The sequence below is a fragment of the Plecotus auritus genome (genome assembly GCF_963455305.1).
Source record: "Plecotus auritus genome assembly, chromosome: 3".
NCBI lineage: Eukaryota > Metazoa > Chordata > Mammalia > Chiroptera > Vespertilionidae > Plecotus > Plecotus auritus.
Genome location: NC_137772.1, coordinates 1603159 through 1620243, shown reverse-complemented (window position 1 = coordinate 1620243; position 17085 = coordinate 1603159). Strand labels below are relative to the sequence as shown.

The 17085-nt window shown below is 55.7% G+C and overlaps 1 protein-coding gene across 1 annotated transcript in view; it reads right to left on the bottom strand.

Moving 5' to 3' along the window:
• The window catches only part of CSMD1 (CUB and Sushi multiple domains 1), a 1048987-nt gene that overhangs the window by 459792 nt on the left and 572110 nt on the right, over positions 1-17085 (bottom strand). The gene's annotated exons all lie outside the window — the stretch shown is intronic.

Sequence of the window (17085 nt, the reverse complement as noted above, 5' to 3'; positions counted from 1 at the left end):
GGGCTGCTGGAGATGGTACAGCAAAGCAAGGGAGCGCCCCCGAGCTCCGCCGGTCCCCAGCCATCCCACGTCAGACACGGGAGGCCACGCTCATGTGACCCGCTCTATGTGCCTCACTCACAGGTGTGTCTCTCTCCAGCTCGAACCTGCCCCTGTCCTTAGTCCATGAAGAATTCACCTCCAACGGGACATGGGACGGTGGGTACAAGGTGAGTCCGAGGAGTGTCAGGAAGGCAGACGGCATCGGTGTTACATGTGAGGCAATCCCTGTTCATATGAAGACCATCTGTTTAGGCTCTCCAGACAGGGAGCCACGGCTCATGAAAGGATTCCCCGTTCCTGACGAGGACCTCCCCAGAAAACCCCTCTGGGACTCGCCGTGTCCCCCAGGTGTAGGGAGGATGGGGAGTTTCCGGACTAGAGCCGTGGCTCCCGGGCCCTGGGGGACACGCTCAGTGTCACACAGAAGGAGGTGGGAGTCTCCTGCTCCACCCTCAGCTTGTGAACTCGGCCATTAGCCTAGGGAATGTTTGCTGCTGTTGTTAAACATTTATTTGTTATTGATGTCAGAGAGGAAGGGAGAGGGAGAGAGAAGCATCCATGATGAGAGAGAATCATGGACCGGCTGCCTCCTGCACGCCCCGCACTGGGGATCAAGCCCGTAACCCAGGCCTGTGCCCTGACCAGGAATGGAACCGTGACCTCCCGTTCCTAGGTTGATGCTCAACCACTGAGCCACACCGGCCGTGCAATATATTCTTAATTTTTAGGGCACTTTTCCCTATATTCCCTCAGGTAAGCCTTCAGACAATTCCATTCCATTTTAAAGCTAGAGGAACAGAGGCCCAGGGAAGGGAAGAATTCAGACCGTGTTCTTAGTTCTGAGGCCAGTTCTCCTGACTCAGCAGACGCCTGGACTTCCGACGTGGTACCCAAGCCAACGCGTTTCCCTGCATCCTACAGAGGGGTCATCAGAGTAAGCGAGAACTGAACGGCGGACTGTTTTCTCGGACGGGCCTGTGTGCCCACTGCCTGAATCCCCACTTTAACTCACTTCACGGAAAAAAAAAAAATAATGTCATGTAAGTCACAGGGACTCTTTTTTTCAAAGCACCGGTTACAGAAAGTCACGGACACAACCCACGGCAGAATCCCGAGCTCCCAATGCACTCCCTTCCCCTGAGTTTCCCCTGGGATTTGCTCACACCCTTTTCGGTCCACACAGAGCCTGTGAGCACGCGGCGTGACGGGGCGATGTCGCCGCAGCATCAGATCCCGTAGCCAGGGGTCCCCTGGGCCCTGCCCTTCCCCCCGGCGGTGAGGCTGGCCTGCTCTTCCTGGGAACACGGTCCTCCGGTCAGCGTGCCCACGCCTCGCCCAGGGCCCCCGCACGGGGTTCATGTTTATAGGACGATGCTGATTCTTCACGGGTCACGGGGCCGCTTATTTAAGGGGCTTCGTAGCTGACAGTGAATTCAACCACTGGCTTGCCCGGTGTGCGCCGGGGTACCGCCCTCGGCTGCTGTGACGCGATCCCTGTGCAGTAAACACCCGTGCCCATTAAGGTCATTAGAAACACACGTGTTCAACGTCCTGGACGCTTCAGGGATCTGTCTCATGGAAAATACGGATAGTTACAAACACGCTTCGACATTTATCTCAGAATTATGTGAAACAGAACAGAAAAAGAAAAAACACCAAAATATAAAATGGAAAAATCAGCTGGATGACCAAAATGGGCAATTTGAAAAAAATAAGAAAATAAAAAAAAACAAAATATAAATCATTTGAATGCGAAGTGGGAAGAACAGGTTAATAGTTTTATTTGCCATATGCTTAACTTTATCTGTTTCTTCTTAAGAGCCTTTTCCAGCGAGGCGGTGGGTGAGAGCTGTTTGCTGAGGAGTTTGCTGGTTATGTAAATGAGCGCTTCCCGCACATGCTCACTGCCCTGCGCTTGCCGATGTGGCCACCGAGAAGGAGCTGTAGGATAGGAAGGGCTCTCGGCAGCTGACTATTTTCTCTCTGTTGAACAGTACAATCTGGGAGAGTTTTAGATGCTTATGGACTTTGAAATGGAAGACTGGGCTGTGAGCCCTACAGGGATATAAGTGAAATAGGCTATTTCTCTTTCTAGCATGATGTAGAACCACCTCACTCCCCCAGAAAATCCTACCCACAGCCCCGCCAGTGGCTCAGCAGGTTGGAGCACAGTCCCATACACCAAAAGGCTGCGAGTTCAGGTCCTCGTCAGGTCATATACCCCGGTCGCAGGTCCGATCCCTGGAAACATCAATGTTTCTCTCTCTCTCTCTCCATCCCTGACTCCCTTCCACTCTCTCTTAAAAAAATCAATGGAAAAGAATCCTTGGGTGAGGGTCAGCAGCCATAACAACAACAATCCAACTATAGCCCTGGTCGGGCGGTTCAGTTGGTTAAAACATCGTCCTGTACACTAATAGGTTTCGGGTTCGATTCCCGGTCAGGACACACACCTCGTTTGCAGGTTTGATTCCTGGTCAGGGCATGTACAGGAGGCAACGGATCCATGTTTCTCTCCCACGTCAATGGTTCTCTCTCTCTTTCCCTTCCTCCCTTTCTCTCTAAAAAAATCAATAAACAGACCCTCAGATGAGGATCAAAATGAACCCAACTAAAAAATGCACTAACAGGTCACAGAGGAATGACTGCCATGGCTTCAAGTAGGACGGAGACCCTCCCCCACAGGGGGCTGCGGGCCTGGGGTCCCCACCTGGGGAGGGGCCCGCGTTCATCAGGACGGGGCTGCACAGCCCCGTGACCTGGGGGCAGGGCTCCTGTGCAGGGAACGCCTTCAAGCCGGTGCACAGCGCCCACCTAGGGCACGTCCCGCAAGGACGGACTTAAAGGCCAGGGTTGGCCCCGACTTCGTTATGTGCCAACGGCCGAGAGGATGGGGCACTGTGGCAAGTGCTCAAACATGTCCTCTTACCACCTCCTCTCCAAAAGCGCGTGCATAGTCTTCATTCAGAAATGCATTATTCATGCATCACTTCCAGCTATTGTTGCCTCTGTTATTTAACCAACAAAGCAATATCCTGTGTTTATCAGCTGGCACCGGGGGAACGCGCCAGGCTCACACAGGTCGTGGCGGCGTGTGTCCCAGGCATTCCATCAGACATCCGAGGAGAATGAAGCGGAGTGCATTTCATATGAACGGAGAGAGGTCCACCGCTCCCGGGGAGCCCTGCCCGCCTGACACGGGTCAGAACCTGACAGAGAAAACGCATCGACTCTGGAGTGCGCACTGCACAGCAAGGCGGCCCAGCTCAGGATTTTCAATCAGAAGTGACGGGGTGTTTATTTTTTAATCACGGATGTGCTGGTTTTGTGAATATTTAACGCGTTTTTTAAAAATCATTAAAATTTATCTTGTTACGTTACTCTCACCTGACAAACTCACACATTTTCCTCATATAGACGGTACTTCTGCGTTTTTTTAAAATATGTTTCATGGATTTTTTTTTTTTAGAGAGCAGAAGGGAGGGGGAGAGAAACATCCACGTGAGAACAGACTATGGATCGGCTGCCTCCTGCACGCCCCCTCCTGGGGATGGAGCGGGAGATCTGACCCGGACAGGTGCCCTGACTCGGACTCGAAATGACAGCCTTCCCGGGCCTGAGATGATGCTCTCACCCACCATCCTTACCTGCCAGGGCTGTTAGCACTTCATTCCTACACCAGAAAGGGGCACAGCACAGCGCTGGCGAAGACACTTAGGTCATGGTCAACTTGCTTATTAGCATTAGCGTGAAACCCACACATGGGGCAAGGTGTTCTCCTCCCGTTGACTCATGCATCTGTTCCCAGGGTCTAGGCAGGCGACGAGCCCATGATGGTTAATAAGTACTCATGGGATCAAGTCAATACCAGCTCCGGGGGACCCTCCCCATCTTATCCATCAAGAACAAGTGACACAGCAGGAGCTGCAGGAGAGTAGTTACACCTGTGACCCTGGACCCTGACGACCACCCCGACGCCCGGGTCAGACTCACCGGGGCTTTGTCACGGCCAAGCATCTTCTGTCCAAGACCTTCTGTCATCGACTCCTTGGGTCTCCACAGGGACCCTGTGCAACTGTCCCCATGAGTAGTGCTGTTTGTGGGTGATGACGTTTCTAGATTGAAACTCCGTGAAGGCAAGGACGTGGCCCACAGCCTGGACAAGCAGGTGCACATTGAGATGAATGAATGAATGAATGAATGAATGAATGAATGGGCATGGTTTACGCAGAGGACCTCCCTGGCAGAGAAGGAAGTAGAGCTGAGGTCAGCTGCAGGAGGGTCTTGCCTGCACGTGAACCGGGGTTCTTCCGGCTGCCAAGCCCTGCTCCTCGCACAGGACGAGAAACCTTCCCTGTTGCCCCAAACTATTTTTGCATTTAGAGACTGTAGAGGTGTTCTCTCTTTTCCGCCTCCAGCACGGAAAAGAAACGGGTCGGATTCTGAGTGGAGGAGCTGGGGATTAAGAAATAAAAGAAGGAGACCAGATAGAAAGATAGAAACAAAGCTGGGAGCCAGGTGGGACGCCATCCTCTCTGATAGAGAGTCTGGGACCCCGAGCCCACGCAGGACATTTATTTTATTCCCCCAAATACCAGGAAGTATCACCAAAACTTAGGATCCAAGAAGCTTATTTGCATTCTTGAGTAAGCCCTAGCATTCCTGGTGCTTGCCTGGATTTACATATCAAAGCCCGCTCCCAGCACCTGGACAAAGGTAAAAAGTCAGTACTGATAATGCCCCCCACCTTCCCACCTTCTTGGGGAGGGCATAACCGAGACTCCGCTCTGCCAGTCGCCTTGGGCTCAGCGGACAACAATTTAAAGAAATGCCCATGTGCCTTCCCAGGTGGCCCTCTACAAGAGACGAGATTTATGTCAAAGCCAAACGTTATTAGGAGAGAACTTCCTAGTCTTGGGTTTCCTTCCCAGTTACTCTCTATACCAGGGGTGGGCAAACTTTGACTCGAGGGCCACAATGGGTTCTTAAACTGGACCGGAGGGCCGGAACAAAAGCATGGATGGAGTGTTTGTGTGAACTAATATAAATTCAAAGTAAAGGAGCGGAGGGGAGAGCAAGAGAACCGGATAGAACAGCCGGATCCGGCCCGCGGGCCGTAGTTTGCCCACGGCTGCTCTATACCATCAACACACAGATTGTATGGATTGCTAGGTTGGCCATGAGGACCCACTCTGTGCGCTCTGCGCTGGTTTTCACCAAAACATAAAGCTTCCTGCACACCGGAGAGTGGCCCCACCAGATCCCTGAATATACCTCAGCCTTCCAAGGAAAGCGATGCACAAAAGCCGATTAGTGTGCCAAGTATTTAAAGAGATGATCATCTTCATCAAGAGATGGGTTTCTCAAAGGAGCCGATGGTAACATCGACGCCAGGAACACACACACGCTGTGAGCTGGGCTGCACGCCCTGTCTGAGCAGCTCCTGCCGCGGCTGGAATGAATCAGGGCCCTTCAATACAGGTTCTGTAATAGCAGAACAATGTTGCTCACATTGCCTGTCATATATATATATATATAGAGAGAGAGAGAGAGGGAGAGAGAGAGAGAGAGAGAGAGAGAGAGAGAGAGAGAGAGAGAGAGGAAATACGCAAATTAGGCCGGGATGCCGTAACGGGTCATGACCAGACAAGAGGAGGCTGCGTGCACAGGTGAGGCCCAGAGTGGAGATGGAGACAGAGACGGGGGTGCGGTAAGCACAGATAGGGATAGGTGAGCACGGACAGGGACAGGGGGGCCAGGCCACAGCCTTCGCGGCTGAGTGCAGGCCGGAGAGGAGATGTCGGGCCCATCTCCCGCAGAATTGGCGCGGCTCCCTTCCACCTCCTGTGGAATCGGCACAGGTCCCTCCTGGCTCCCGTGGGTGCCAGCGGCTCGCTTCTACCTCCCGTGGAAGCCGCACGGCTCCTGTGGAAGCAACGTGGCTCCCAGCAATGCGCTGCTGTTCCCGCCAGCTCCCGTGGAAGCGGCAGGTGGCCTACTGCACGGGATATCGCACAATGGGCTCCTAGTTCATTAATAACAAGATGATCATAGTGGTAGTTGTCCAATATAGTACGTATCACCCAGACTCCCCATCCATGAGTGAACCATATATGCATATACTGATCATGTTCTATCTAGTAGACTCTAGTAACTCCTACAAAATGACCCATCTAGACGACGGGATCCCTGAGGAAAAAGCTTTCCTTTCTTCTTTAATATCCTGCCTCACCCAGCACAACCTAGAGTAGAATATACAAATATAAGTAAATCACCCGGCGGGCATGAAGGCTCAGAGGTTGAGCATCAATCTACGAACCAGGAGGTCACAGTTTGATTCCCAGGCAGGGCACATGCAAGGGTTGTAGGCTACATCCCCAGTGTGGGGCGTGCAGGAGGCAGCTGATCCATGATTCTCTTTCATCATGGATGTTTCTCTCTCTCTCCCTCTCCCTTCCTCTCTGACATCAATAAAGATATCTATATATATAAAACCTGAGCGAGCCTTATGATGGAATGACAGGAACGGCCGGTTGCTATGATGTGCACCAACCACCAGGGGGCAGACGCTCAATGCAGGAGCTGCCCCAGCCTCCCAACATTGATGGGGCCTGCTGGCCAACCCCCCAGTCCCTCCCCCTGGCTGGCAGGTCCCAATTGCCTGACTGGGGCTAGGCCCCCCGGGGTTGGGATGGGGAACTGGGGGTGGGTGGTGAGGGAAGGAGGAGGCAGGGAACTTGATCAGCCCTGATCACCGGCCAGGCCTAGGGACCCCACCCATGCACGAACGTGCACCAGGCCTCTAGTATTTAATAACTAACTAAATAAATATTGCTGAAAAAGAAATGTATAAAGGAGAGGGAAAGAGAGAAAGACAGAGAGAGAGAGAGAGAGATTGAGAGAGAGATTTCTCTAAAGGGCCTGGGACAGGATGAGAATCACAGCGAGGGAAACTCATGGGTATTTTGCTATTGAATTTCATATCCTTTCATTCAGAACAGCAAATATTTTCAATTTTCTGGGGCCAGGCCTAAAGCCCAGGTTAAATCTTATTTTCCAAGTTAACGGGGAAAGCCTCCGCCACTCCCGAGAGCGACAGGAACGCCTCCTTCTGCTGGGGAGCGTGCGGCCAATGGCCTCTTTTGCCATAGATCCCTGGAAATTAAAAATTAAATATTAATTCTGGCCTCTGCGAGTCCATTCGTGTCCACTTAGAGTGAATGAACCTGCCGCTCCCGCTTGCTTCTATTTCATTATGTTATGCGGCCTGCGCTCTGCTCAGCCAGGTCGCTGGGAGTAATGGGGAAACGAGCAAGTGTGATAAACACGTGCGGGTCCCTCTCCCCCACACGAGGCGTAGAAGGCTCCGTGAACGCCCGCCTCCTGTCCTTCTTCGTTACAGCTTCCCCTCCCAACACCGCCCTGAGCAAGTGCTCACTGGTGGCTGCAAGTTGTTATTTTCACACCTGCCCGCTCCGCCCTCAACGAACAGGGTCCCCAGAGCGTCCCGGGATGACAAAGGAGCGCCCTGTCTAACGGAGAAGCTGCTGGCGAGGAGCGCCCCGTCTCACGGAGAAGCAGCCGTGGGCAGCGCAACCATCGTGATCAGAGGGACAGCCCCCCCCCCCCCGCCCCAGGGGCCGGGACCCCACGCACCTGGCAACACGGAACGTGGCAGCTTCGGGCCCAGAAACCCACGTCCCTGGGAGCCAGCCGCTCACGCAGTGCGCTCCCTCCTCCGATCTGTTCCTTTCCCGAAGCGCCTATAATTTCACCTCGTTTATAAAATATGCATAATTCACAGGTTTATTCAGCCATATTCGTTCCTCCGGACGCGGAACCGACCTCCCGTAAAGGCGGGATCGCCAGAGCCCGGGAGGCCTCTGCGGTGGTGAGCATGTCACTGCCGGGGCCACGCGGCTTGCACACGGCCCGCCTGCCGAAGGGCCTCAACAGGCGGCCCCCTGCTCCCGGGGCTAATGAATGGGCGGGGCCTCTGTGAGGGACATGGTTTGAATGAAGAGCGTCATTCTACCCGCATCGGCCACACGCCTCCCGCCCAGCTGGGCTGAAATGGCCACTAATTGAACATGGAGGCTGGCGTGCGAGGCGTGTGCCCGGTGTACCTACCACGCACGCCTCTTACATGCTAATGCTTTCAAGGGGACACGGCTTCCCTTTCTGGAGGCTCCCGCTAATGACGGAGGCCTCGTCTGCCCGCCAGACCTGCCCATCAGCTGTTATTTTTTTAAATTTATTTTTATTGACTTCAGACAGAAAGGGAGAGGGAGAGAGAGAGAGAAACATCGATGATGCGAGAGAATCATGGATCGGTCGCCTCCTGCACACCCCACACTAGGGATCCAGCTCACAGCTGGGGCATGTGCCCTGACCGGGAATGGAACCTTGACCTTCTGGTTCATAGGTCCACACGCAACCACTGAGCCACGCCAGCCGGCCCCCATCAGCTTTAATGAAGGGAAGGCAGGTGGAGCAGGGAGCCCAGAGGGTTTGGGCCAGGGGTGGGCAAACTTTTTGACTCGAGGGCCACCATGGGTTCTTAAACTGGACCGGAGGGCCGGAACACAAGCATGGATGGAGTGTTTGTGTGAACTAATATAAATTCAAAGGAAAGGAGCGGAGGGGAGAGCAAGAGAACCGGATAGAACAGCCGGATCCGGCCCGCGGGCCGTCGTTTGCCCACGGCTGGTTTGGGCCATGACATGCACTGGATGGTGGCCACAGGTGCCCGCTTCCACCGCCTCCTGGAAGTCTGTGCGAAGGTGGGTGAGAAGCCGGGAAAAGAGAGGCAATGCCGGGTCCCCTGTGGGTGCGCCCCGGTGAGGGTGCGCCCCGGTGAGGGTGCGCCCAGGTGAGGGTGCGCCCAGGTGAGGGCCCAGCAGGTCAGACGTTCTCCTTCCCCCTGAGCACGCGCTGCGTCCCTCCTCCCACCTGCAGCGCCGCTCAGACACAGTGCGACACGATGCAGCCTGGGTTTGAGGTCAGAATGTAGGGCGCCCCTTTCCCGGGGGCAGAAGGCAATCTGTTGGCATTTATTCTGGACGTAGTTCGGAGGAAACGGGCGGGTGTTAGCAGGCTGTTCCAACCTGCCTTCCCTTCATTACAGCTGACGGGGCCAGCTGGTGTGGCTCCGTGGTTGAGTGTGGACCCATGAACCAGGAGGTCAAGGTTCCACTCCGGATCAGGGCACACGCCCCAGTTGTGCGCTACGAGATATGACAGGCAATTGAGGAGACGCAGGGAGGCGTCCGCATGGCCAGGGGCCACCGAGAGAGGCCAGGGGCCTGGTCAGCCTGTCTGAGCAGCAGGGAATAGCTGTGCCCCCAAGTTCATGGGGAAGCCCCTGTGCCCAGTGCACCCGCATGAGGAGGGGGGCTGCCATGACTGGGGTTAGATGAGGCCAACCCCGATCCGCTGACATCACAGGCTCAGGTGTCAGTCCTGGCTCTGCATTTGAAGGTATGGGGTGGAGCGATGTAGGCATCTTTCTGAGCCTTAGTCTTCCCACCTGCAGAATGGGGTAGTAACTGCACAAACATGGAGGGCCGGTGGTGGAGTTCAAGGAGCTTGCAGATGCCAAGCACGCACCGCAGGCCGATTCCTGGGGTCAATACACAGATCTCACCCGCTGCTGTCGCCCTTCCGCAGTGAGGAGCAGGGCGCTGATTCACCCCAAGGTACCTGTACAGCATTTAGATCTGTTCTGTCCGTTGAGAAGTTTCCATGTCATTAAGAAGCACTGCTTTACAAAAAGCCCAAATTAAGTCCTGTGGGGCCAGAGGGGATGTGCCAGAAGATCAGGAGATGGGGGGACATCCAGGCACCCCTAAGGTCGCCCAGGGATGGGGAAGCTGATGAGGGAAAATGGGGAGAGGCAGAGAGAGGAAGGAGGGGCTGGGGAGGGTCCGCTGGCAACAAGACAGTGACTCTCATTATTCCCACGCCCAGCCCCAAGGACAGAGCCAGCTCAGCAGCAACCCCGCCCACCCTCACAGCCTCCGAGAAAGTGGACTGTGCAGGCAAACAGACAGGGAGGGGTCACCCCCAAGTGGATGTGGCTCTGTAGCCGGTGGGGCCGGGGCAGACCAGGTCTGCAGGCTCCGGCTCGTGGAATGAATGTCCAGAAATCTAAATGGTTGCAAACTGCCTGGCTCAGGGGTTGAGCATCGGGGCCTATGAACCAGGAGGTCACAGTTCGATTCCCGGTCAGGGCACATGCCCAGGTTGTGGGCTTGATCCCCAGTGTGAGGCGTGCAGGAGGCAGCAGGTCCATGATTCTCTCTCATCGTTGATATTTCTCTCTCTCTCCCTCTCCCTTCCTCTCTGACATCAATAAACATATATAAATGGTTGCAAACATCTCCTTCTCCCCCTGCATTTAAAATGACCCCCGTTTTCATCAGACCTTGCCCTGTGTATATCCTGAGCATCGGTGACCGCAGACTAACGGAGCCCCGTGCAGGGGCTGGGAGCAGGACGCTGCCTGAGGAGTGACCCCCGGCCGTGGGGAGCCCCGTTTATTCCCACTCCTCTCTCTCATTCCTTCCAGGGCCTCCCTTTGTCAGCCTCTGCTTCTCAGACACCAGCCGGTGTTGTGACTCAGCACGGACCCCGCAGAGGGAGTCTTCGTTACAAGTTCATGGTCACGGGCCCTGGGGACCGCGGTAGGTCTCTCCCACGGGGACCTTCCCATCATCTCGGGGACAGTCAGCCGCAGCTCGAAGCAGCCCCGACGGATCCTGCTCAGAAATCCTCACAGGCACTTGCCAAGCAGGACCCACGCCTGGACACCAGGCGCAGCCAGTGGAGGCCTGACTCAGACGCCGGGCCGGCGCCCCCACGGAAGCGCCACACGTGCCCGGTGCCGAGACCATCTGACCGGCAGCCGAGGAGGGACCCGGCCTGGCGCTGCGTGGTCGTCTTGCAGCCCAGCGTGTCCCGTGTCCACGCCGTGGTGCCCTCGGGTGTAGGTGGTGAAGCCGATAAAGGCCCATCGGCACATGTTCCATCATGCATGTGGCCTTAGATAATGAGGGCCCGTGGGGTCACAGCTCACAGACGATCACGGTGTGAGCGTTCGTCCAGGTGCATCCAGAACAGATGCAAGAGACAGCGGTTTGATTTCTCACTTGAAGTAGGAAACGTTACAGCCAGAGTTGGATTGGAACAAACTGCCCGTCCTTAGTCCAGAGCTCAGGGTCTGTATTATGCATATTTAGACACACACACACACACACACACACACACACACACACGTCAGTGAGAGCACACACATGTCAGTGAGAGCACACACACATCAGTGAGAGCACACATGTCAGTGAGAGCACACACATGTCAGTGAGAGCACACACGTCAGTGACAGCACACACGTGTCAGTGAGAGCACACACGTGTCAGTGAGAGCACACACGTGTCAGTGAGAGCACACACACATCAGTGAGAGCACACATATGTCAGTGAGAGCACACGCGTGTCAGTGAGAGCACACACGTATCAGTGAGAGCACACACGTGTCAGTGAGAGCACACACGTGTCAGTGAGAGCACACACCGAAGTTCAGTTAGAACTCTTCCAGACCCTGGACCCCAATGGAGGCCCCTGAAGACACCCAGACACGCCCGTCTTACTCTCCGGCCCCGAGTCCCAGGCGTGTGAATTTTTAGCAAGTTCTTCGCGGACGGCGACGGCTGCTATCACACCAAGTGGGTATTTAAAATACCAGGGGGTCACGTTCTAAAGTATGTGACTGGCTAACCACGATGCTGTACACCTGAGGCTAACCCAAAATACGAGTGTGTGTCAACTGTCACTGACACGTGACATGAACGGTGGGACGTGTCCCTGCGAGCCGGCGTCCAGCCCAGAGCGGCCTCCCAGCCCCTCCCCCGCCGAGTTCCCCTGGGATCACAGCCTTACACCCGTGTCTGAGTCCGGGGGGTTGCACTTGCTCGCTATTTCTCACGCCTGCTTCCCCAGCCCACCCGGATGCCAGGGCCAGCTTAGCGTTCCCAAGCGCCGCGTTCCTTACGCCCAGAGACGGGGGCCCATGGGCGTTTGTTTCACTGCGAAGTCCAGCTGCTGGTCAGACGTTGCTTCCCTGATGCCCCGTCGCCGAGGTGACCGTGGCGGCGCTGCGGCTGCGGCTGCGGCCTGTGCATCCTCGGGGACGTACGTCTCTCCCCGCACTCCCAGGGCATCGCTGGCCTCTGGGGCTGACCCGTCATTTTCACGCACAGCGGATCTGGGCTCATGGACGTGGTGGTCATCGGGCCTCTCTGGCCAGGAGCCGAGGCAGGTTTCCGGCCCATGTTTTCATCGTCGCCCAGCAAGGTGAGTATCATTAACCTCATGTGTTGGTCAGCAAACGAAACTTGGAGGATTCGACTAGCCCAGTGGTCGGCAAACTCCTTAGCCAACAGAGCCAAATATCAACAGGACAACCATTGAAATTTCTTTGGAGAGCCAAATTTTTTAAACTTAAACTTCTTCTAACGCCACTTCTTCAAAATAGACTCGCCCAGGCCGTGGTATTTTGTGGAAGAGACACACTCAAGGGGCCAAAGAGCCGCATGTGGCTCGCGAGCCGCAGTTGGCCGACCACGGGACTACCCAACCACATTCCCAGATACAGACGGAAAAGGCCATCCTGAGCTATCCTCTGGGTCCAAGGCCAGCCTCTGCATCGGCCGGAGCTGCACTGTGAGGTCGCTGGGCTCTGCTGCCCCGAGAGAGATGTCCCTGGGAGAGAGGGCATGGGGCACGGAGAGACACAGGTTGGATCACTGCCGACCAGGCCTCCTTGTCCACCTGGCCTTCCTGCCCACCTGGCTTAGTCACCCACCTGGCCTCTCTGCCCACCTGGCCTCCCTGCCCACCTGGCCTCCCTGTCACCTGGCCTCCCTGCCCACCAGGCCTCCCTGTCACCTGGCCTCCCTACCCACCTGGCCTCCCTGTCACCTGGCCTCCCTGCCCACCAGGCCTCCCTGCCCACCTGGCCTTCCTGCCCACCTGGCCTCCCTGTCACCTGGCCTCCCTGTCACCTGGCCTCCCTGCCCACCAGGCCTCCCTGTCCACCAGGCCTCCCTGTCACCTGGCCTCCCTGCCCACCATGCCTCCCTGTCACCTGGCCTCCCTCCCCACCTGGCCTCCCTGCCCACCTGGCCTCGCCGCTCACCTGGCCTCCCTGCCCACCTGGCCTCCCCTCCCACCTGGCTTCCCTGCCCATCTGGCCTCGTCGCCCACCAGGTTTTTACTTGTAAGAAACCCCACTGCGGCTGGACCGAGTGGCACAGAGAACGGGCTGGGGCCGGGCAGTGGTGGAAAGCCGGCCTGTGCGCAGTTAGAATCGGGCTGGGAGCACCAGCCTCTGCGATGCACCTACAGTCCAGGAGGTAAAGCAGGAACCCTCCGCATTTAAAGTATAGCAAGCTGGGCGCATGACATCATCGCCACATTTAGACTCCTCCGCCGTAGCCATGGCAACCCTCCCCTACAACATAGCTGAGTTGGTAATTTCACTCCAAATTTAATGAAAACAGGGCTAATCCTATTATTGGGTCTTAACAATTTTCCAAGTAGCTTCTTCTCAGAGTGCCCTTGCTTGTGTGCCCCGTCTTTTTAAAAATAGATTATTGGGGAATTATGTGTGTGCGCGTGCGCCCAGGCCCCCGGCGGCCACCAGCGGTGACAGCCCACGGCCCGTGTGGAGTCCGACACAGCCTCCCACGCTGCCACCCGGGTGCCGTTCAAGGCTGGGCACTTGGGTGACACACACCGTGTGGGCCCTGGGACCTGTCAGAGACCGTCATGCTAAGATCATGTAAAGACACCGTTAGAGAGGAGCCATGCCATGCATTCGTGCCTATCTGAAAAGGGCACCTCAAGGGATTCCGTTTCCGTGGTACATGTGCTCGCACACGTTTCAAGTTATTAGGGGACAGCTCCTCCTTGTCGCCTCCACGGAAGCGTCACCAAAAGAAGAGACTCCGTTCACAAGTCGCCCGGTAGCCACCCCTTCAGCCAACATGTCACCCAGAGGCCCTCTGTCTTCCCGGACCGCCCAGGACGCAGCGCTTGGGGCACATTCCTTGTGGGTTGGCGCCTCCCCTGTGGGGTCACGCGAGCAAGGCTGTAGGATGCAGCAGAGGCCCTGAGACCCAGCAGAGGGGGACTTCCTGACGGTGTGCCCCTCACCCTGGGCTGTCCTGCCAGGGGGGCGGTGGGCGAGGGAAGACAGTGAATTTGGAGTCGGAGACCTTGAGGTTGAGCTATAGCTCCGTCCTCTGCTCTCTCAGCTTCCTCCTGGGCAACTACCCACCGGGCTTTGGTGCCAGACCAAGGGGACCATGTAAATCATCCCAAGAATATACATACGGCCTGGCCGGTGTGACTCAGTGGTTGAGCGTCGACCTTGAACCTGGAGGTTACGGTTCCATTCCCGGTCAGGGCATAGGCCCAGGTTGTGGGCTCCATCCCTAGTGTGGGGCGTGCAGGAGGCAGCCCATCCATGATTCTACCTCATCACGGATGCTTCTCTCTCTCTCCCTCTCCCTTCCTCTCTGAAATCAATAAAAATATATTAAAAATAAAGAATCTACATGTGAACACAAAACTCTCTCTGATGGTGGCTGTGGAGAGAACGCGTGGGCAGCCAACAGCCGGCCAGGCCATCAGACCAGGAGGCACCCAGGGTCCAGAACTTGCCCAACCACCGCCCCGTGTTTCCAATTTGCTCCCAGATCCCCAGCCTCGGTGCCCTGGCAGATCCCTAGGCAGACTGCAGAGAGGTGAGCCTGCACCCAGAACCAAGGAACCAGGGGGGCCTGTCCCGGCTCCTGTGCCCGTATTCTCTCCATGACAACGACGCTATGGGCCCGACCTCTGTCGTGGACCCCACGGGACATTTCAGCCAGAACCCACCTTGCACCCACGCATAACCCCGCCGCACACACTTCCTGGGTCTGCTATTCGTGCCCTCGGGGCCGTGTCGGGGCAGCAGAGAAACCCGCAGGGGCAGGACAGGAGGAAGGGGCAGGGCCATGTGGAAAACACCCTCTAACTCCTGCTCCCTCTGGCGCGTGGAAGGAGGGCGCCCTGCTTCTCAGGAGGAATGGGAGGTGCGGGCAGGACCACGTGCCCTTCGCAGCTGGTCCCCAGTTTGATGGGCACCTGCTTCCCACCCGTCTGTCCTGGAGACTTCAATGTGGGCGTGTGCGCCATACAGTTCCTCCCTCATAAACTATGCTTGTTCCCAGCACTTTCCTGATCACGGATGCTCAGCCCATGGTCCAACACACCACCCATTTCCCTCCCTCCCCACCCGGACATGTGCCCAGCAAGGGGGCCACCCAGTGCCATCACTCTGAGATTGCCTCATAACCAAGGCCTTCTCCCCACTAACCACATTGCTCTGAGGACCAGGCACCCGGGCTGTGCATCGCATGATGTCCTGAAACCAGAACCATGTGATGTTACAGCCGAGAGAACGTGGCATCACGGAATCTCCACAGTGACTGACGGAGACCAGGCACCGGCAGGGGCTGATGGATTCATTTACAAGGTCACGCGGGACGCCCTTTGCTGAGTAGACAGTCGAGTGGTTTGTCCAAGGTCACAAGGTTTGTTTGCGGCGGAACGTGGAGGATTATCTCGGACAGTCAGTTCTCAGCTCAGAATCCACTGACTGATGTGAGGCCCAGGGAGAGCCATGATAATATCAACACACTCTGAGGGTTTACGTTAAAGTCGTATCATAAAATCGATAGACGGGCCAGCTGGCTCCATCTCAACTGTTCCTCAGGATACAGAATACGTGAAGCAAAGATGACAGAGGCCACGGTCATTTTCTCTTCACTGAAGTGACTTTGGACATACGCGCAGTAAAACCAACGCAAGGCAATAATGTGCCCGTGAACGGGAACCCTCTGCTTTGAGCCACGAGTCTCAGGAAAGAAAGTAAAATCCAATTTCAATAATTGGTTTAAGCGGGCGGCTAATTGATGACATGCTTTAGGTTTGATACCTTTGTCCTTGAGTCTTTGTGTTGAAATGCATAGAAATATCCGCACCACTCATTTCACGTTCTCTCCCACCCGCGCACACAACGCCCACCTCCCGTGTGCTCTGCCTAAATTTGAATGTACACGTATCCAAGTTAGCTCTTACTTCAACATCTGAACTAGATTTCTGGTGCCATTGTTAAAAAGCTAAGAAATTAAATAATTAGAACAAAGGAAGCAGTTCAACCTACAAATGACTTCAACCAAGACGCACCGCAGGCCTTCCAGGATCTGTTCTCTAAATTCTCCCTTTTCCGCCACGCTCAGAGACCAGCTACCCTTTCTTGCAACCAACACCATGAACCTAAATCCAGCACCATCGGCTGGAGGCAGTGACTCCACGCCTGGCGCACCAGGGCCCGACTCTGTACCATGTTGGATCCATGTACACCATTTTCCCGTGGCCCCCACAGTGGTCACATGACTTGGTGCGGCATCTCCAGGGAGGAGTCAAGTGTGCATCCTGCAATCGTGTGCCTGCAGCCAGTAGGTCAGGGACAGGGCATGTCCACGGTCTCACAATATCTGATCGATTTGAATCAGCTCTGGATCAAGTCCCAAACTTACCTCGCTCAGCCGTCTTCTGTGTGACTTTCTGAGAGTCCAGTCCAGAATGAGGGCACAGTGAGTTCCAGTGACGCCCAGAGACCTCCCAGTCCCCGATGCCACCACATCTTAGAAAGACATCTTAGAGACTTTGAAATCAGCCGCGATATAGATGACATTTCAGTAGCCCACAGAGCAAGGCACAGAAAGAACACACATGGCCTCCCACGACCTCCAGAGGCCTCCAATGACCTCCAACCACCTCCAATGACCTCCAGCCACCGCCAATGACCTCCAACCACCTCCAATGACCTCCAATCACCTCCAACCACCTCCAATGACCTCCAACCACCTCCAATGACCTCCAGCCACCGCCAATGACCTCCAATGACCTCCAACCACCGCCAATGACCTCCAAT